The sequence below is a fragment of the Lissotriton vulgaris genome, chromosome 5 (assembly GCF_964263255.1).
Source record: "Lissotriton vulgaris chromosome 5, aLisVul1.2, whole genome shotgun sequence".
Classification (NCBI taxonomy): domain Eukaryota; kingdom Metazoa; phylum Chordata; class Amphibia; order Caudata; family Salamandridae; genus Lissotriton; species Lissotriton vulgaris.
In genome coordinates this window covers 274057161-274080212 of record NC_141693.1, presented here as the reverse complement: position 1 = coordinate 274080212, position 23052 = coordinate 274057161, and positions in this window count along the sequence as shown.

Sequence of the window (23052 nt, the reverse complement as noted above, 5' to 3'; positions counted from 1 at the left end):
GGATAAATTGTAATAATATGCATCGGCATGGTTCAGCCGAAGAGAAACGCACAGCCAAACCTGCAGCGCCATGCATCCCCGCTTGAACCAGGAGGTGGGAACCGGCAACGGACTTAAGGGGAATGCGGTGCTCCCGGGGACTGGACTCCGGTAATTGGCCCTCTGTCAGCCTTCAAAGTCGGCTGTCCGGGAGGAAACTTGCAGCAGCGAAAAAGCAGCAAAATACAAATACCCACTGGAGGGTTTTTAAAAATTGACTCGCTGGAGAAACCACAGGGCCCATCAGGCATTTCGAACTGGGAAAGTTCCCAACTGGGCGGAGCCTCCGGAGTGAGGCGGGTTAAAACATTGAAAATCACCTGTGGCAGACCTGGCGTTTTGAATTGAGAGGCACACCCAAGAAGAAGTTTCAGGAGAAACGAAACATGTTGGTTTAAATGCCCCTTCTGCTCGAAATAAAAATCTGCAAGGCAAGTTTGTGTGGCGACTCATTGATCCCCTGACAGGGATAAATTGTAATAATATGCATCGGCATGGTTCAGCCGAAGAGAAACGCACAGCCAAACCTGCAGCGCCATGCATCCCCGCTTGAACCAGGAGGTGGGAACCGGCAACGGACTTAAGGGGAATGCGGTGCTCCCGGGGACTGGACTCCGGTAATTGGCCCTCTGTCAGCCTTCAAAGTCGGCTGTCCGGGAGGAAACTTGCAGCAGCGAAAAAGCAGCAAAATACAAATACCCACTGGAGGGTTTTTAAAAATTGACTCGCTGGAGAAACCACAGGGCCCATCAGGCATTTCGAACTGGGAAAGTTCCCAACTGGGCGGAGCCTCCGGAGTGAGGCGGGTTAAAACATTGAAAATCACCTGTGGCAGACCTGGCGTTTTGAATTGAGAGGCACACCCAAGAAGAAGTTTCAGGAGAAACGAAACATGTTGGTTTAAATGCCCCTTCTGCTCGAAATAAAAATCTGCAAGGCAAGTTTGTGTGGCGACTCATTGATCCCCTGACAGGGATAAATTGTAATAATATATATATATATATATATATATATATATATATATATATATATATATATATATATATATATATATATATATATATATATACACATACACACATAAATATATATATATATGAATTTGTATATGTGTATATATCTCTCCAAGTATATGTATGTAGCACGTAAGATTTACAAGTTCAAAAGAGATAGAGATGACTACGCTAATGGTCAGATCTTCATGTTTGCACGCCGCTATGATTCTCTGAGGGTGGCTACAGCGAACAAAAGAAGTGAAGGCAATAAAGGGATAAATAAACAACATGTGGCACATCTGGAACTTTCCTCAATTTCGAGTTCGGCTCCAGAAAGTGAGTCGGATAATGAAGGTGCCAGAAAAAGCACCGGAATTAAGTTGACCTTGGGGGAAGAACTGGTCATTCAAAAACAGAGCAGGAGGGACACATTCTGGCCACGTCCTCAAGGAACAGTGGCAAAACAAAATGCCAAAGGAGACGGGGAGACGCCAGGCCCGCAAACAGTGGAGAGCAAAAGAAGCGGGGCCGGGGTTGTGCTCGGAGGAATTAGCAACCGATGGCAATGTAAAATTAAACCCAAAGAATGTATCAGAAACCTAGGAAACTAAATCAATCATCAACCTGGGCAACATTGATTTACTAGAAGCAGAAAGACAGCTGCTCAGTTTGGGTTTAAGTTTTTGTCCAGAATCAAATTTCCAATATACAAGAACAAGAGCTGACGTATATCAATTTATCCGTAAATTAAAACTTAAAAAGTTACACCTGCAAACATATTAGTAGAACAGAAAACAAATACAACAAATACTAATGAGGCTCCATAACATGAGGTTTCTGACTTGAGTCTGTACAAAGATCTATGTCAACTAGCCTCAGGAGAAGAGACTAGTACGCAGGAAGCATCAGGTATGTTGGGGCAACAGAAACCAGAAACCCCATTCAAGCCAAAATCTAAGTTTATCCCCTTGTCATCACATGATGGCCTGGATACTTTTAGTAAACATGTGGTGACACAAATCAAAAAATTGACCAACGACAAGAACAAAACAAGAAAAAATATACGCATCAAGAAAGAAAATACAATCAATTGATTTTAAAATTACAGAAGGCAGACTTGATAATATGACAAAGGTGGGAACATTGTCCAATGGCCAGTATCAGATTATTTAAAAGAAGCATACAGCCAATTAAATGATGTCACATGTTATAGAACAAGTACTCCTTCAAAATACAAAGCAACACAAGATACATTGTTTAGGAGCCTGTTAGCTTGTAATGGTTTGGGCCTCCTGAGTTGGGACGAATATAAATTCATCAAGAAGGAACATCCATTGGTACCTTATATTTTCTTTATACCTAAGGTCCACAAGAGTTTAACTGCCCCACCGGGAAGACCCATTATTGCGGCCTGTGATGGGCCGTTGGAAAACCTCTCCAAATATATAGAGCTTAATTCTTATGTACAAGACACTAGTGATTTTCTTGTTAAAATTAAGGATTTTACATGGAGTACAGATTTATTGCTAGTAACGATAGACGTCAGCTCACTCTATACATGTATTAGACATAGAGATGGGCTAAGGGCTGCTGAGTATTTTCTGAGAACAAGACCAATTGAATATGCTGAACATACTAGGATGTTACTAGATATGTTGTCTTTTTGCTTAGAAAATAATTACTTCCTGTTTAATGGCCAGTTTAATCAACAGGCGCAAGGTGAAGCCATGGGGGCCAGTTTCTCCCCCAGCTATGCCTGTCTTTTTATGGGCTGGTGGGAGGAACTGGTCCTCAGGCGCAAATATGAACACATCTGCACACATAATATAGTCTCCTGGATGTGTTTTATTGATGATTTATTTATTATTTGGCATGGAACGGAAGAGAGTGTGTTAAAATTCATGGAGGATATTAATCATAATGATTTAAATCTTAATTTTACTTTTAACATCAGCAAGTACTCTGTGACATTTTTAGATGTACAGGTTTTAATACAAAACAATGTTTTCATAACTACCCTTTTTAGAAAACCCAAGGCAGGCAACACATTATTACATGCTACAAGTGCTCATCCCCCACACTTAATAAAAAGCATACCATATGGGGAGATGCTTCGCATCCGACGTATATGTAGTGATCCATTGGATGCGAAGGAAAAGCAAATGGAAAGCCTTGCTAGGTTTTTAGATAGAGGGTACAGCCATAGAGTAGTGACGGCCGCCATGAAAAAATACCAACTAAAATCCTGGGAGGAACTCCTTCAATACAACGCTAAAAATAAACAAGGAGTGCAAATTGTAAAGGCGGAGCCGACCAGACTGATTTTGACATACTCTAAACAGGAAAAGGATTTAAGAAGCATCATAAGGCAAAACTGGCACTTTATCCAGGAGGACCCTGTGATTGGTGACCTAATGCCCTCAAATCCAGCAATTACTTTCCGTAAAGCTAAGAGTATGGGTAACATGCTGTCTAGGAACAGTCAGGAGAGCTTTAAAAAGGAAACCTGGCTGTCCTCTAGAAAGGGTTTTTATAAATGTTCAACCTGTAGGGCCTGTCAGTTTGGTACTAATACTAAGATCTACAGGACAGCATTCTCTGATATTTCCAGAAAAATCAAACAACATCTTACATGCAAGACAGAATACTGTGTGTATGTTCTGGAATGTGAATGCTGTTTAAAGTATCTAGACAGTACCAAATTGGCAGTACACAAGCGTATTCTACAGCATCTAAGGGCGATCATTAACAAAGATCAGAACTATCCAGTTGCAAGACATTTACAGACTGTGCATACCAGTGACCGCCAATTTCTCCGATATGTTGCCATAGAGTCAATTCTTCTAACAAAGAGAGGAGGAGACAGAGAAGCCAGCTTACGTCGACTAGAGACAAACTATATATTTGAGTTTGATTGTAAATGTCCGGGAGGTTTAAATGCAACAGAGGACCTTCATACATTTTTTTGAACAAGCTTAATTATGGAGGATGCCTCATTTATTCTATAGTTCAGCCCCTTTTTCTATATAATGAGAAACCGTACCTTGACTATGTTTAGAATATTGTAAATTATTTATATATCAATGAATTTATTTAACCTCTTCGCCGCTAATGACAAGGGTAACTCGTCATGGACTTTCCATTGATTTCAATGGAAATTAAAGCAGAGGATAAATTGTACCTTAGCAGCCAAGTGGTTAACAGAAAGAACATCAGTTTTTAAGGGCAATTAAGATGAGATTTATTTAAACCCTCTATGTGTGGGTATCCCCAGGGTGAAGCCTTTTATGATTGGTTTTAAGACATAGTGGGTAGCTTTTATCTATGTGTCTTTTTAACGGTTGTTTTAGGTATGTCACAGGGTGATGCTTATTTATATTGGTTTTATATATCCCTTGCCCCCTCTCTTTTTTACTGCACACTCCCTTGAAAATCTAGCAGTATCTTAGAACGAAACACCAGATCTTGTAAAGTATCGATAATCTCAGAGAAGCTCTTTTAGTAACAAACTTGCTATTTGCACTAGATAGGCACTAGTCACTTTAATTATCAGCATTGAGGCACATAGTCACTTTAAATTTATAGTACTGTAGCAACTTGGCACTTTATTACATTCAATGAATTATGAATTGAATGAATTACCATTCGCGTGTCTGTCCTTAATAGACAGAATTAGGAATAGGGCAAGATGCACAGAAGTTGGTCTTTCAAGTTTGTTCAACATATAATTAAGTGCCTGTTGGCAAATTATACAAAAGTATTGATGTATTAATGAAGAGAGACAACTTTAAAGTTTTAGTATTGGAAAAAGAGTTATAAAGTGACTGTAGGATTTTGTTTTAATTTAATTTAGTTTACATAATAGGGTTACAAGCCCTTCATGTTTAGGTGAGCACTTAAGAATAAGGATGTATACATTGCATCGTACCAATTGATGAGATAATATGGGAAAGCATGTATGCAGAAAATTCTGTTCAAAACTGTAACTGTTTTATATAATATGCAAAATGAGATTAATTATTTATTTTGTAAGCATTTAAGCTGTCATTTTACAAAATTATAATTCGTGTTTTAAATGCATGTTGGGGGGAAAATCAGTTCGCAATGTATTTATACAGACATAAGTATTTTCTCTATGTCAATTGGTAAATGTGATGCACTTGCACTTTAAATTTGGGCTTGTCAGTACGCATGGTCAGGTGATCAAGGCCGCTTGGACGGCTGAAACGCGTCTTGACTGATGTGGAAGAAATAAAATAATGCTTACACACAAGTTGGTCTGCGCCCGTGATTCCGCGTAAAGCGGGTGGATATTGCGAGCTGTTGCTGATATATATATATAAGCCGATAAAGGAGGCAACATTGTCATCTGGCCCAGAACTCAGTATATGGAAGAAGCTCATCGGCACCTGGCAGATACATCTTGCTACAGGAAAGGAAACTTCAATGAGATCCGTAACCTTAAAGAGTCAGTACATAAGGAATTAAATCAATGGAAAAGAGAGGGATTACTAACAAAACATGAACTGGCGTTTTTGAAGAATGACTTTCCGTTGACCCCAACTTTTTATCTCATTCCAAAAATACATAAACTTGTATCTCCTGTACCGGAGCGACCTATGATCTCAGCCCAAGGTAGTCTTTTGGAGGCCATTTCCAAATATGTGGACTATTTCCTCCAGAACTTTGGTGTTGAACTTCCTTCCTACATCAAGGACACAGGACATTTCCTCATGAAATTGAAGGAGGTTAAGTGGGAATCTGAGTACATTCTATTGGCTCTTGATATATCTACCCTATACACCAGCATAGAACATACAGATGGCCTTAATGCAGTTAGGCATTTCTTGAACCAACGTAACATGAATTTTAAAAATCATAATGATATGCTGATGAGAATGATACAGTTATGCTTAATGAACAATTATTTTCTGTTCAACAATGACATTTATCAGCAGCAAAGGGGAGTGCCATGGGGGCATGCTTTTCACCAACCTATGCGTGTTTACACGTTGGGTGGTGGGAGGAGCATGTCCTCAGGCATACTCCTAGTTTTGCCAATAACATTATTCATTACTGGAGGTTCATAGATGATATTTGTATGGTGAGGAAAGGGACAGAAAGTTCAGCTAGGGACTTTGTGAAAGCCATAAATGACAATACTCTGAACCTGAAATTTACCTCCCAAATAAGCACCACTAACATACAATTCTTAGATGTAGAAATCTATGTTAAGGATAATGCCCTTGAAACTAGACTTCACAGGAAGAGCACAGCGGGCAATTCCATTTTGCACGCCACTAGTGCCCATCCGGGTCATCTAATAAAAAGCATCCCCTACGGGGAATTTACCCGGATGCGCAGAATCTGTAGTTCCGAGCCAGATTTAGAAGTATGCCAGAATGAGGCTTTCAAAAGATTCTTGAAACGTGGCTACTCAATCAAAGAACTTATAGCAGCCAAAGAGAAAGCCAACAGTAAAAACAGAGAGGACTATCTGGTTAATCTGGCTGAGGGTAGCGATACAGATGGCACCGATGCAGGGGTCAAGGAGGAAAGGACAATCAGTTTGATAACCACCTTCAATACAGAGGAACGCAAGATAAGGGGCATTTTAAAGAAACATTGGCCCATACTAAAAACCGATATTAGTCTAGCGCCCATACTACCGGCAGAACCTTCCCTTGTTTTTAGGAGGGCACCTTCCATGAGGGACTCTCTGGCAAAACTAGTCCAGAAGTTACGAATAGCAAGACATGGGTCTATAACAAAAAAGACTTCCAAAAGTGCATCTCGTGTAGGGCTTGCAAGTTCTGGGTTAACACCTCGGAATTTTGTTCACCCTTGAACACCACACCTACAGCAATGAAGGAGCTATACAAATGCCACACAGATTTTGCTGTATATGTATTAGAATGCTCTTGCGGGTTAAGATACGTGAGTAGCACCAAATTACAAGTTTTCAATCGAATACTGCAATATCTGAGAGCGATTGTTAATTCGGATGTCACATACCCAGTCGCCCGCCATTTTGAATTGGTGCATGCCAAAAATCTGAATCACCTTAAATATTTTGTCATCGACGCTGTGCCCAGAAATATATGGGGAGGGGATCGGGAAAAACATTTAAGGCAATTGGAAAGCAAGTACATCGTGCTTCTAGATACTAGAATCCCTAATGGATTAAATAGGGGGGAGGACCTTCAGGTCTTTCTCTAGGGATTTGCTTTTTACCCCTCTCGGTAACATCATGTAATTTCGAACTGAATACGGTCCAGCGTCCATTAACTCTGAACCCGGGTGATCTTTATGGGTGCCATTTCATACTTACGATCCATCACAATAGAACAGGTACATTGTTCTCTTGCTTCAGTAGTATAGTTTTTCCGAATTTTGTAAATATGAGGTCTTTTGATTATATTTTGAAGAATTGCATTTAAGCAGACAGTAGGTATCGGTTCTCTTAAGCCGGATATAGACTTCACCTTGAACATTTCTTTCAAACTGAGTAGAACAAAGGTATTTAAAGTCACTAAGGCTCAAGTAAGGTTCCTATAATCAGCTTTTGTGCTTCAGTGTTTACATCTGTGTACATATATGAAATTTTATCGCATATTTTACCATAATTGACCATTTTATGATGGTTGGTTATATTCACCTTTTATTACAAATCTATAAATATTGCGCAATCACTATGCACTTTAATTATTTTAAGCACTTGCACTTTTTTTACATCAAGCACGGGCGATTATCTGTTTTTAACTGACATAGATTGTAAATAAGGTTGACACTTATGTCATCAAAAGAAAGAGGGCACAAAGTTTTACATGTCTGTCTGTGTAGTAAAGGGCTCATTGTAAATAGAAAAAAACTTTTTCATCACTATGATCTTATCAATGAGCATTCATATTATATTTATTATTGATTAATTCACAGACTGTAATTTGAAAGTCGGAACCCATTATCATTAAGTTAGATTTATTATATGTCAATGACATGTGGGTATTGTTACATCAATATGTGCTCGTTGTTTTTCCCTCTTAAACCCTTATAAATAGCGTGGTATATTTTTTCTATGTCAGTTATTCATGTGTTTGGTGTCAATCTTAATTAACACAGTATTTAAGCACTCCCATTGGTATTTTGATGCCATGTGATCAAGGCTGTTGGGAAACAGCCGAAACGCGTCATGCTGGTGGAGAGGAGAGAATAAAACACTTCATTTCACGAATCCTGGTGTCTGAGAGATCTGTACCTGTGGTAAAATTGCAGCGTCGAGTGCTGAAAAAGCAGGATATTGTTTTTAGGTCTCGTGACCTACAATACGCGCAAGCGCATTGAGGGAACGAGAATTCAAGTGGCCAAAATCCTTTTCAAACCACGGGCTTTCATCCGCGGTTTTCTTTAAGTTCACGTGAATCACGTGATTAAACATGCACGCGCATCGGCAGCATTTCTCCTGCAGGCTCGCAAAAGGCTCTCCTCCCTCCCCACATCAAAGGCATCAATCACCCTCCCACAGGCTTCCCCAGCGCTGCCCCGCCCCCTGCTTCACAGCCAGGCCATCTGTTCCCTGCCAGACCTCTCACACCTCCGTCACAGCATGCCTGTGTACTTCAAAGGCTTATCACTTCACACGGCCGGCCGCAGGCTTTGCAACCAGAGCACTTCAGTTGGTGCGCAGCCCCCCTCCCAGCACTGCCTTGTTACTCTCAGCAGCCATGAGTCCCTAAACACTTTTTATATTTAATTAGCAGCAGCAGCAGCATTTCTCCTGCGCCAGGCCACATCAAAGGCTCTGTGCCACTTTCACCCACACAGCAACACTTACAGACACGCAACGCCACTCACACAAGCCCACTATCATCCACGCAACACCACACTCACCTACGCAACGCCACTCACCCAAGCAACGCCACTCACACACGCAACGCAACTCATCCACGCAACCCCACTCATCCACGCAACCCCACTCATCCACGCAACCCCACTCATCCACGCAACGCCACTCATCCATGCAACGCCACTCACCCACGCAACACCACTCACACATGCAACGCCACTCACCCACGCAACGCCACTCACTCACTCACACCCACGCAGTGCCACTTTCACCCACACAGCACCACTTTCAGACACGCAACGCCACTCACCCACGCAAGCCCACTATCACCCACGCGATGCCACACTCACCCAAGCAACGCCACTCACCCAAGCAACGCCACTCATCCACACAACGCCACTCATCCACGCAACGCCACTCACCCACGCAACGCCACTCACCCACACAACGCCACTCACCCACGCAACGCCACTCACCCACGCAACGCCACTCACCCAAGCATCGCCACTCACTCACTCACACCACGCAGTGCCACTTTCACCCACACAGCACCACTTTCAGACACGCAACGCCACTCACACCCACGCAAGCCCACACTCACCCAAGCAACGCCACTCACCCACGCAACGCCACTCACCCACGCAACGCCACTCACCCATGCAACGCCACTCACCCACGCAACGCCACTCATCCACGCAATGCCACTCATCCATGCAGCACCACTCACCCACGCAACGCCACTCACCCACGCAACGCCACTCACACACGCAACGCCACTCACACACGCAATGCCACTCACCCACGCAACGCCACTCACCCACGCAACGCCACTCACCCACGCAACGCCACTCACCAACGCAACAACACTCACCCACGCAACGCCACTCACTCACTCACACCCACGCAGTGCCACTTTCACCCACACAGCACCACTTTAAGACACGCAACGCCACTCACACCCACGCAAGCCCACTATCACCCACGCAAGCCCACTATCACCCACGCAAGCCCACTATCACCCACGCAACACCACTCACCCAAGCAACACCACTCACCCACGCAACGCCACTCATCCACGCAACGCCACTCATCCACGCAACGCCACTCATCTATGCAACGCCACTCACACACGCAACGCCACTCACACACGCAACGCCACTCACACACGCAACGCCACTCACACACGCAACGCCACTCACACATGCAACGCCACTCACACATGCAACGCCACTCACACACGCAACGCCACTCACCCACGCAACGCCTCACCCACGCAACGCCACTCATCCACGCAACGCCACTCATCAACGCAACGCCACTCATCCACGCAACGCCACTCACCCACGCAACGCCACTCACCCACGCAACGCCACTCACCCAAGCAACACCACTCACTCACTCACACCCACGCAGTGCCACTTCCACCCACACAGCAACACTTTCAGACACGCAACGCCACTCAAACCCATGCAAGCCCACACTCACCCAAGCAACGCCACTCACCCAAGCAACGCCACTCACCCACGCAACGCCACTCACCCACGCAACGCCACTCACCCATGCAATGCCACTCATCCACGCAACGCCACTCATCCACGCAACGCCACTCATCCACGCAACGCCACTCATCCACGCAACGCCACTCACCCACTCAACGCCACTCACCCACGCAATGCCACTCACCCATGCAACGCCACTCACACACACAACGCCACTCACCCACGCAACGCCACTCACCCACGCAACGCCACTCACCCATGCAACAACACTCACCCACGCAACGCCACTCACACATGCAACGCAACTCACCCACGCAACGCCACTCACCCACGCAACGCCACTCACTCACTCACACCCACGCAGTGCCACTTTCACCCACACAGCACCACTTTCAGACACGCAACGCCACTCACACCCACGCAAGCCCACTATCACCCACGCAAGCCCACTATCACCCACGCAAGCCCACTATCACCCACGCAACACCACTCACCCAAGCAACACCACTCACCCACGCAACGCCACTCATCCACGCAACGCCACTCATCCACGCAACGCCACTCATCCACGCAACGCCACTCATCTACGCAACGCCACTCACACACGCAACGCCACTCACACACGCAACGCCACTCACACACGCAACGCCACTCACACATGCAACGCCACTCACACATGCAACGCCACTCACACACGCAACACCACTCACACACGCAACGCCACTCACCCACGCAACGCCTCACCCACGCAACGCCACTCATCCACGCAACGCCACTCATCCACGCAACGCCACTCACTCACTCACACCCACGCAGTGCCACTTTCACCCACACAGCACCACTTTCAGACACGCAACACCACTCACACCCACGCAAGCCCACTATCACCCACGCAAGCCCACTATCACCCACGCAAGCCCACTATCACCCACGCAACACCACTCACCCAAGCAACACCACTCACCCACGCAACGCCACTCATCCACGCAACGCCACTCACACACGCAACGCCACTCACACACGCAACGCCACTCACACACGCAACGCCACTCACACATGCAACGCCACTCACACATGCAACGCCACTCACACACGCAACGCCACTCACACACGCAACGGCACTCACACACGCAACGCCACTCACACATGCAACGCCACACACACATGCAACGCCACTCACACATGCAACGCCACTCACACATGCAACGCCACTCACACATGCAACGCCATTCACACACGCAACGCCACTCACACACGCAACGCCACTCATCCACGCAACGCCACTCACCCACGCAACGCCACTCACCCACGCAACGCCACTCACCCAAGCAACACCACTCACTCACTCACACCCACGCAGTGCCACTTCCACCCACACAGCAACACTTTCAGACACGCAACGCCACTCAAACCCACGCAAGCCCACACTCACCCAAGCAACGCCACTCACCCAAGCAACGCCACTCACCCACGCAACGCCACTCACCCATGCAACGCCACTCACCCATGCAATGCCACTCATCCACGCAACGCCACTCATCCACGCAACGCCACTCATCCACGCAACGCCACTCATCCACGCAACGCCACTCACCCACTCAACGCCACTCACCCACGCAATGCCACTCACCCACGCAACGCCACTCACACACACAACGCCACTCACCCGCGCAACGCCACTCACCCACGCAACGCCACTCACCCATGCAACAACACTCACCCATGCAACGCCACTCACACATGCAACGCCACTCACCCACGCAACGCCACTCACCCACGCAACGCCACTCACCCAAGCAACGCCACTCACCCATGCAACGACACTCACCCACGCAACACCACTCACTCACTCACACCCACGCAGTGCCACTTTCACCCACAGAGCACCACTTTCAGACACGCAACGCCACTCACACCCACGCAAGCCCACTATCACCCACGCAAGCCCACTATCACCCACGCAAGCCCACTATCACCCACGCAACGCCACTCACCCAAGCAACACCACTCACCCACGCAACGCCACTCATCCACGCAACACCACTCATTCACGCAACGCCACTCATCCACGCAACGCCACTCACCCACGCAACGCCACTCACCCACGCAACGCCACTCACCCACGCAACGCCACTCACAAACGCAACGCCACTCACACACGCAACGCCACTCACCCACACTCACACATGCAACGCCACTCACACATGCACCGCCACTCACACATGCAACGCCACTCACACACGCAACGCCACTCACACACGCAATGCCACTCACCCACGCAACGCCACTCACCCACGCAACGCCACTCACTCACTCACACCCACGCAGTGCCACTTTCACCCACACAGCACCACTTTCAGACACGCAACGCCACTCACACCCACGCAAGCCCACTATCACCCACGCAAGCCCACTATCACCCACGCAAGCCCACTATCACCCACGCAACGCCACTCACCCAAGCAACACCACTCACCCACGCATCCCCACTCATCCACGCAACGCCACTCATCCACGCAACGCCACTCATCCACGCAACGCCACTCACCCACGCAACGCCACTCACCCACGCAATGCCACTCAACCACGCAACGCCACTCACCCATGCAACGCCACTCACCCACGCAACGCCACTCACCCACGCAACGCCACTCACACAAGCAACGCCACTCACACACGCAACGCCACTCACACACGCAACGGCACTCACACACGCAACGCCACTCACACATGCAATGCCACACACACATGCAACGCCACTCACACATGCAACGCCACTCACACATGCAACGCCACTCACACATGCAACGCCAATCACACACGCAACGCCACTCACACACGCAATGCCACTCACATATGCAACGCCACTCACCCACGCAACGCCACTCACTTAAAGCCACTCACACACACGCAGTGCCACTTTCACCCACACTGTGCAGTGCACAATAGGTTTCGCAGTAGGAAAGTTCGAGCTATTGGTTTTGTAAATGACAAAGCCCTTTATGTTTTTAAAATGAAAACAAAAATAAAAGGCATTGTTATTTGCAATTGTAATAGCTCCAACTTTCCTACTGCGAGACCTATTGGCAACGCCAGTGCTTGTTATATATAGTCGCCAGTAGGTAGTTATAGTTAGGACCTGTTATCCATAGGAAATCCGCAACATTCTATTTGAAATAACGTTGGCGCCGGTTGACGAATTTCACGAATTTTTCAAAACTTATGGCCCGCTCCTATCCTGAAAGTCTCGGGGTGATTCGTCAAGCGGGGGCCGAGTAAAAAGGGGGTCCCAAAATGTGTTTTCCCCATGCATTTTCCCGCAGGAACCTTTAATCGCAGCTACAGCCCGAACTGCTGAACAGAATTACACCAAATTTGGCAAAGAGGTAGTCCTTGGTTCAGCCTTGTGCCTTTTTGTTAAATGGTGTAAATCTGTTCAGTAGTTTTTTAGATATTAAAGGGAAAAAAATATATATATGGGCGGAGCCTAACCACACATCTCATTGTGAGATCTGATTGGCTGTCAGCACTCATCCAAGAAGTGTTGGCAGCCATCTTGGGACCAATATACATGATAGCACCTCATTAAAAAGCATTGCACTTAATAGAAGGTTTTCAGACTTTAGTTACATTATAAATCATTTGTTGATGGTACCATGCTCAATTTAGCAATTGTGGTGTGTTCTAAGGTGATTTTACCATGTGAAAAAGGCTTCTGCTGGGATATCATGAATCATGTTTGAGAGAAAACTATTTTCTCATGCTTTCCCACAGAGGTTTGGAAGGTGATCTATAAGCTAAACTGAGAGCAGATTTTCTGTAAATTCACAGTATCATTCTCAGTCATGTGAGAATGAAGTCTGCAATCTCAGTAAAACATGTACATGCAACAAGGGCAGATTTTGTCAGTTGACTCCTTTGTGTTCTATTGCATCTTCCCAGAATATTCTAAAGAATAACTAGAGTGCTAACAACAAAACTATGACAAATGTATAGCACACCTGAAGCCATCTTGATTGGAATAAAGTGGTAGCTCTTAAAACATTTAGGGGCAGATTTGCAAGCCCCTTGCACCTCTTTTACGCCGCCGTTGCGTCATTTTTGTGACGCAGCGGCAGCGTAAAAGATGCGCCATGGTGTGGGGTATTTACAACGTGATGCATCTCCCAGACGCGTCACGTTGTAAAGCCCTGCGACAGAAGGAGGCGTTCCATCGCAGGGGGGGGGGGGCGAAGGGGAGGGGGTGGTGGGGGTCCCGGCGCAGGAACGCCTCCTAAAAGTGGCTGAGTGAAATCTACAAGATTCCACTCAGTCACTTTTGGGCCCATGCTGCGTCAAAGCCCTGCGCCTGCTTAAAGCAGGCGTAAGGATTGACGCAGCATTATGGAGATAGGGCCCCTCCACAGCATTGCTGGAGCTGCGTCGCACTTGCGACGCAACTCCAGCAATGCGCCGCTTTTACGGCACAGATGCATGACGCATCTGTGCCGTTTTTGCCCCATTGCGCGCCGCATTGTAAATGCGGCGCATCCAGGGTGGCGGAACTGCGGCGCACAATAACTGGGATGTGCCAGTTATTGTAAATCTGCACCTTAATTTGCAAAGGAACAAAATTAGGTGCTTCATTTTGCCTTAGACATTATGATTAGTGCTGCAGAAAGAAACATTAGGGCACATTTTGACTTCTCAAATCCTCTTCTATTTCATTAAAAAAATTCCAACATGCAGACTGAAATATGCACTTTGAATACCAGCAGCAGACTTCCCTGGTGAGCAGTAGCTTTACTACAGTGATCTAATGAGCAACTACAGTGCTAACATTCAGAATTTATGGCAAATGCGTGACACATCCGAACGTCCTCTTGATGGAACCAAAGTAAACAAGCATTGAAAATGCAATAGGCCTCGCCCTCGTTTAAGTTAAAGCAATTCTGTTTGTAATTAGGTGGCTTTTTAGCTTTGCTTTTATTAGTGTTTTTCAAACTTTCATGTACATAACATGCATATGAATGCATATATGTATATGTATATGTATGCATGCATTTATATTCGTATTTATATAGATATGCAGATTATATCTATGTTTATATATGTACTAGCTACTTCTAAGGGACTACTTTCCCTTAAAAATTACGTTTCTCTTCTAACATATATATTTTGTTTTTATATAGCCTATGTCCTTCTGCTTGCCCTGGCGTTTTCAAAGATGTATTGGGTGTTTGGATTGGTGGTGTAATTTTCGAGTTTACCTGGCTCAAAGGACACAGTTCTCTCTTTATAATAGTAGTATAGATGTATATATATATATACTAGCAGCCCGTCCCGACGTTGTCCGGGGATGGCCGATGTTCAGTGTTGCCTTTACTTTTTGTTTGCGTAGTAATGTGTGTTTAATTCATCCGCAGGTTTTCATTGAGCCCACCTAATTTTGTTTTGCTGTCCTTGTTGAGAGTGTTCCCCCTGTGTGCGAATGTTGTTGTTTCCCAAATGTTGTAATTTGCGCCGCAAGTGCAGCAAGTGTTACAGTGGTCGCTCAGATATTTTGGCCTGAAATTGCTTGTTTGTGAAAGGAGCTTTCGTTGTTTACATTTTCGATCCCTTTACTAATGTCTTTTTTTTTGTTTGTTTTTATCGGCGCAAGTACTGGCAGTGTTTCACTGATAACGCTGAGTGTTTGAAATTCGGAAGTGTTTGTGTAAGTTTTAAATTTTGTCCGCAGCATACGTAATCATTCGGAGCCTTGTGAGTAAAGTCTCGTTCATGTTCCGTCGATTGGCTTTCTTGTCTAAGACATGGGCGCCTATTTGTTTACGTTCCTCCCCCTGTGACAACGTATTGTATTGATACGTTTTGTATCGCAACTCGTGTGTGTGTTAATCATTGTGTGTCGTGATTGGTGGGCTGAGCGAAGTAACACGAATGATAGGCGTCCCTTTTTGTAAGCCTGCCTCCTATGGCACTGTATTATTATGGAAGGCGCGCCCCTTTTTGGATGTCATCCCACGAAGGCGTTAATGTTTGAAGGGTAACGCCGACAAATGCGCGAATGTCGAGGCGAGTGATAGGCGGCCCTTTGCAAATGCGCGGGATGCACAGTGAAGTGTGTGCCTTGCACAGTGAAATCCGTGAAATCGTTTGGCATATGTTTGTTTGTACTTTGGGCCATGCCCCTGTAAACACCCACATCTTTTGTTTGACACGCCCCTCTAAACGCCCACATCTTTTCTTTGACACTTCCACGCTAACGCCCACAAGGGACTACTTTCCCACTTTTGGCGTTTTTGCTTTTTTAATGTATATGGTGTCCACATCTATAGCCTATGTCCTTCTGCTACATCTCGCCTTTCAAATGGTGTATTGGGTGTAGTGATTAGTGCAGTACTTTTTGAGTTTACCTGGCTCAAAGGTTTGTGTTCTCTCTTTATAATAGTAGTATAGATATATTCTAGCAGCCCGTCCCGACGTTGCCCGGGAGCAATTAGGCTTCAGGGCCCCCTCCCGTCCCGCTTTTGTAACCTGCAGACGTCACTTTTTCCTCCTGTAATTTACTTTGCTTCAGGGCCCCCGCCCGCCCCACTTTTGTAACCTGCACACGTCACTTTTTCCTCGTGCACACGTCATCCACCCCCTTCCCTCCACTCCACCCAAGGGACGCAGGTATTCGTGAAGGAAATATTCCTATATAAATATAATCTCCTATAGTGAAGCAAACGCATCTAAACAATAACATATTCACCGCTGACAGTTATGTGCGCAAATTCTCCCCTTTTTGACAGAAGGTGGCCTCGTTCGAGGGGGTATCGTTTTTCTCCTGACCGTGTGTAGGCCTTCTTTGCGCACTTTGTTACTTGTTAACGGCAGAGCACAGAGTCCCATTGAGAAGAGCATGGGATTATCGTACGGAAGCCGAGGTGGCTCAAACGTTTACAGCATCTAAAACCCCTCTGGCTACACGTCACTTTTTCCTCCTGTAATGCACCGTTTGTCTGACATTTGTAGTGCACCGTTTGCCTCCTCTTTCGTGTCCTCAGGCTTTCCCGACCGCCGCAAGGCCCGTCCCGGCCCGTCCCGGCCCGTCCCGGCCCCCGCCCGGTCCGTCCCGTCCCCCGCCTGCCCCTACATGAGTGCCCTTACCTTCGCCGGCGCTGCTCCCGCCTGTCCGCTCGCACCACTGCTCCTCCCCTGCGCCATGTCCGCCGCTCCTCCTCCGCCGCCGGTCCTCTGCTCCTGACATCACCGCTCCTCCCCCACACTATGTCCGCCACTCCTCGGACGCCGCTCCTCCTCGTGCTCCTAACGTGACCACGCACGTCACGGCCGATGCTACTTTTGAGGGACTACTTTTTTTTTTTACATCTAAAATTTTAAATAACATTTTTTTTTATTTATGTACCCTATAACCATCTACACACCCTGCCGATTTCAACGGTGTATTGGGTGTGTAGATTGGCGCAGTGGTTCCTGAGTTTACCCGCCTCAAAGCCTGAAAGCTTCTGCTTTATTATAGTAGTATAGATACACACACATACATATATAAATGCATATACATGCATATATATAGGTGCATATGTATGCATTTAGAGAGAGGTAGAGAGAGGTAGAGAGGCGAGAGGTGTAGAGGTAGAGGTAGAGAGAGAGAGGTAGAGAGTAGTAGAGAGAGAGGTAGAGAGAGGTAGAGAGTAGAGAGTGAGTAATAGAGAGCAGAGAGTAGAGAGAGTAGTAGAGATTAGTTGAGAGAGTAGCAGAGAGTGAGTAGTAGAGAGTAGTAGAGTGAGTACTAGAGAGTTAGCAGAGAGTAGTAGAGAGTGAGTAGTAGAGAGAAGTAGAGTATAGTAGAGAGTGAGTAGTAGAGAGTAGTAGAGAGTGAATAGTAGAGAGTAGCATACAGTGAGTAGTAGAGAGTAGTGGAGAGTGAGTAGTAGAGAGTGAGTAGCAGAGAGAGGGTGGTAGAGAGTGAGTAGTAGAGAGTAGTGGAGAGTGAGTAGTAGAGAGTGAGTAGTAGAGAGTGAGTAGTAGAGAGTGAGTAGTAGCGAGAGAGTAGTAGAGAGCAGTAGAGCAGTAGAGAGTGAGTAGTAGAGTGAGTAGTAGAGAGTAGTAGAGAGTGAGTAGTGGAGAGTGAGTAGTAGAGAGTAGTAGAGAGTGAGTAGTAGAGAATGAGTAGTAGAGAGTGAGTAGTAGAGAGAGAGTAGTAAAGAGTAGTAGAGTGAGTAGTAGAAAAAGAGTAGTAGAGAGTGAGTAGGAGAGCAGTAGAGAGTGAGTGGTAGAGAGTAGTATAGTGAGTAGTAGAGAGTAGTGGAGAGTGAGTAGTAGAGAGAGTAGTAGAGAGTAGTAGAGTAGTAGAGAGTGAGTAGTAGAGAGTGAGTACTAGAGAGCGAGCAGTAGAGAGTGAGTAGTAGAGAGCGAGTAGTAGAGAGTGAGTAGTAGCGAGTAGTAGAGAGCGAGTAGTAGAGAGTGAGTAGTACCTAGTGGGCTAGTTTGACCCTAGGGACCCTCAGGATTCAAGGGTGCTTAATCTCCCAACTTAGAACGGCCACAGGGCGCGTTTACACAGTGGTGAAGGGAGGGGATGGGGCCTGATGTGACGTGTGCACACACGCCCTGTGGCGCGTTTTAAGTTGGGGAAAAAATTCACCTTCAATCCTGAGGGACCCTGGGGGGCAACTAGCCCACCAGGTGCTTCCAGTAAGCGCCACTGCGCTGCGTTGCAGAGAAGTGGTCTAGGCTGTGCCCCTTTTTACATCTCTCTGCTACGCAGCTCTGTGTCACTTACTGGATGTACCTAGTGGGCTAGTTGGACCCTAGGGACCCTCAGGATTAAAGGGGAATTATTTCCCCAACTTAAAACGTGCCACAGGGCATGTTTGCACAGTGGTGAAGGGAGGGGATGATGTAGGAAAGTGGCACTATATATTCTGGACTGAAGTAAAATCAGCTGAACTACGAATTCCGATTTAATCACCTGTTATCAGGGGAGACCTCAGTGCTGCATCTTTGAGCCCAGTACTGATCCTGAAAAGTAATTCTAACCGTACTTACCAGTAACTTGAATTTCCTTCTTAGTGTGGAGTTTTGGAACTTCAAAATATTGATCCAAAATCAGCCGAATTACGAATTACGATTTACTCACCTGTTATCAGGAGAGACGTCAGTGCTGTATCTTTGAGCCAAGTAATGATCCTGAAAAGTAATTCTAACCGTACTTACCAGTAACTTGAATTTCCTTCCATAGGATATCATTGCCGGCTAGATAGAACATATATAAATATATTTAAAAATATATAACATAAAAAACAATATTAAAATTTCAATATTTTTAAAAACATTTTTTTCAATTTATATTAAAACTATGTAATGTAATTTAAAATATAAAATATCTAACAATGAATAGTTTTAAAAAATATAGTAAATCAGTATAAAAAAATATATATAACAATTAATACATTTAAAAAATGTCATTTACAAAACCTTTGAAATTCTTTGAAAAAACCATAGGTTTCAGACATGTTATAGTTAGGAATTAGCATTTAAAAAAACTTTGAAATTCACTGAAAAAACCATAGGTTTCGGACATGCTATAGTTAGAAATTAGCATTTCAAAAACCTTAGAAATTGACTGAAAAAAACATAGGATTTAGGGGTTTTATAGTTAGCTGGACATTTCACTCGTACAAAACCATTGAAATTCCTCCGTTATAGTTAGTTGTACTAACTATAACTCGCGCGCCCGCAATCCACTACTGATGATGTCACATATTACATAATTCATTACATGGTCAGTGACATCACTAATGACATTACTGATGACATCATCGACGTGACAATCTGATACATCTCATCATAAACTAGTATAACCTTTCAACACTCATTATAAAATATGGAGTACCATATTTGAAACCATTGACACACCAATACAAGTTTTTAAACACCCACTCAGTGATTCCTACATCTACACACACATCTAAACACTTACCTATAGATTCTCTCATACATGCTAACAAAGATCAATAGAACACTATTAAAGATACTTATACACCTACATCGACACTACACACCAGCACACATCCTATTCACTTATGCAGTCATCCTATTCACTTATGCAAACATATGATCATACTTACACTTACTAAGCTACACACTTATACAAACGCCACTTTATTCATATAGATAGTAACTCAAACTTAGAGTTATAAAATCACTATTACAAGTATACAGTTTTCGATGCAGTCACTCATACAATCACTGAGTCTTATGTATACTTATTTATATACAACAACTGTCACATACACTGCCTTTTATATTTCTCCTTTGTTTGACATGTATCATTGAGAAATATATTGACTCAGCACCACACCCATAAAGAGATTCACTCACCCAAACAACTGTTTCCACATACAGTCTTAACCTCATATACCTACTAAATCAACTATTTACACATCTTTGGACAGTCACACACCTCCCACCCAACCACACACACATTCACTATCCCATACAAATACTCACTTAACTAATTAATAACTAATATAGACTTTCACATAGCTAGTAACCAACTTATGTAGTAGTTTACACAACAAGAGATAGAGTGATACAGATATTCACACAGTTTAATCACTATCCCATATATTTAGTGAGACACTTTAAATTAGTCACTTAGACAGTTAATCACAGTGCTACTAAATCCTCCATCCAGACACTTATACATCCACTCAGTCTTCAATGCAGATTGCTATATATATAATACATATTTAAATATCGAACCAAACCACATTCACTAGATGATGTCATCAGTGATATCATCAGTGATGTAATTTGAGATGTCATCAGTGATGTCACTGACCATGTCATGAATGATGTAATATGTGACATCATCAGCAGTGGATTGCGGGCGCGCGAGTTATAGTTATTACAACTAACTATATAGGAGGAATTTCAATGGTTTTGTACGAGTGAAATGCCCAGCTAACTATAACACCCCTAAAACCTATGGTTTTTTCAGTACATATATATATAGGCGGTTACAAGGGCGGTGGCAGAGCCCGGTGGCCGCTTTAACATTACTGGCTTGATTGTCCCTGACTTTATTTTTGATATTGCTGCACATTGCTGTTGTTGCGGTGCGAGTTCTGCACCGAGCTCTTTAAAAAAAAAACACTTTTAAAGTGTCTGGGGCATTCTCTTACCTGCTGTGTCCTGGGCTCGACGGTTACGCCTACCCGCCCCGGTCCGACGCGGTAACCAGTACCGTTGCGCTGAGGGTGGGTAGGGAGAGCCAGGCACTTCCGGGGGGCCGGTTAGCGGTCGAGTTGCTCACAGGCAGACAGGATAAAGGAAGGTGAGCTGGTGATTGCGTGGCGGTATACATGGGCGGTGGCAGAGCCCGGTGGCCGCTTTAACATTACTGGCCTGATTGTCCTTGACTTTATTTTTAATATCGCTGCACATTGCTGTTGTTGTGGTGCGAGTTCTGCACCAAGCTCTTTTTAAAAAAAACACTTTTAAAGTGTCTGGGGGCATTCTCTTACCTGCTGTGTCCTGGGCTCAACTGTTACGCCTACCCGTCCCCGTCCGACGCGGTAACCAGTACCATTGCGCGGAGGGCGGGTAGGGAGAGCCAGGTACTTCCGGGGGGCCAGTTAGCGGTCGAGTTGCTCACTGGCAGCTATTTATTGAGATGCCCCAGCGACCACGCAGCAGACGCGCGCAGTGGGCGCGCCGCCAGCGCGCCAAAGGCGCGCCAAAGGAAAGCCCGTCTGCGCCCGGACCGGGCCTGGGGCCCAAACCCCTGCGCGAGACAGACCAGATATCCAGTATAGCTCCCAGGAACTGCACGGGCTGCGTACCCACAGTATGGCATGCTATAAGTATAACATGGCATGTGACAAGGAAAGGAGAAGCTGTAGTTTCTGTCCATTTACCCTCGGTGATAGCAGGGAGGAGGAGGGGACGACTAGTTAACTTAATTGGTGTCTAGTGAACTGTCGATCACTGAGGAAACACAGGATGGAGGTCTATGACCTTCTGGTCGGTGACCAAATTGATATTTTGTTTCTCACTGAGACCTGGTTAGGTGAGGGGTCAGGACCGGACATCATAGAAGCAGCTCCCAAGGGCTATGCTATAAGTCATTTGGATGGGAAAGATGGCAGGGGGGGAGGCATTGCTATCATTCATAAGCATAATGTCCACTGCACACTGGAGGAAATCAGCGTAACGGAGTGTGAGACAGGCTCCTTTACGCTTAAGGTGGATCAGAACTACATTATGAAGGGGGTCCTTATCTACAGACCACCAGGTCAGGCTAAAGGCTTTGTGTCCAGCATTCTGGATTACTTAGCGCAACCTGCCTTGAGGTATAAGAAATTCATAGTACTGGGAGACTTGAACCTACACTTGGAGGATAGGACCTGCCCCACTGCTAGTGAATTTTGCCAGGAAATGGCCTCTCTTCAACTAGAACTTAGATCCACGGCCCCCACCCATATAAAAGGGCATCTACTGGACCCCTTGTTTGCAAATTGGGAGGATATAGTGGTCTGAACCTCCTGCCCTGTTATCTGGACGGATCACCACTTGGTGCTATTTGCGATCAGACGTCCGAAGACGAAGAGATGGGCACATAGCAGCAAGATAGCGGTCTGTAGGAGGTGGGTGGTTTTCTCGCAGGAGCTTTTCACTGAGG